Raw genomic sequence first — 523 nt, forward strand, 5'->3', positions numbered from 1 at the left:
AAGTGCTCTCCCGTCCTCCGCGGCAAATGCCACCGAGTCCGAAAGGGCCGGAGGCTGCCGGTCGGCTCCTGCTCGTGACGCGCGAGGTGTCGAGATCGCGGTTTAATGCGACGACGTCTGCAGGCTATTCGCCCGCCGCCGAGGGAAAGGCGGCGTTGCTGCGAAGTACCGAAGGAAACGCGGCTTTGCTACGTCGGAAGCGTTCTGCGGTTAGCGGACTTGTGCGCTTTGGGAAGGCGCCGCACGTCGAAAGAGGAAGTACGGACAGACGAGGGACTGTAGTCCCGGTTTCGAACGCACTTGCGGCCAGGCCCTTGCTGGCTTCGTCTTCCGCCTCAAGTAGACTTGTTGTGGCGCCGGCGCAGGGAGCCGTCCCTGGCACTGGCCGAGTGGTTTTGGAGAGCTGCGCGAGTACGCGCGCCGGGCTCTTGTCTTTCGTCTCAAGTAGGCTGTTGGATCAACAGCGGTTATGCTGCGGCGATCTGCCGATGCGAAAGTGTGTGTGTGTTTGAGGCCCTTCTAT

This window comes from Dermacentor andersoni, unplaced genomic scaffold, assembly GCF_023375885.2.
Source record: "Dermacentor andersoni unplaced genomic scaffold, qqDerAnde1_hic_scaffold ctg00000581.1, whole genome shotgun sequence".
In the NCBI taxonomy this organism is placed as follows: Eukaryota; Metazoa; Arthropoda; class Arachnida; order Ixodida; family Ixodidae; genus Dermacentor; species Dermacentor andersoni.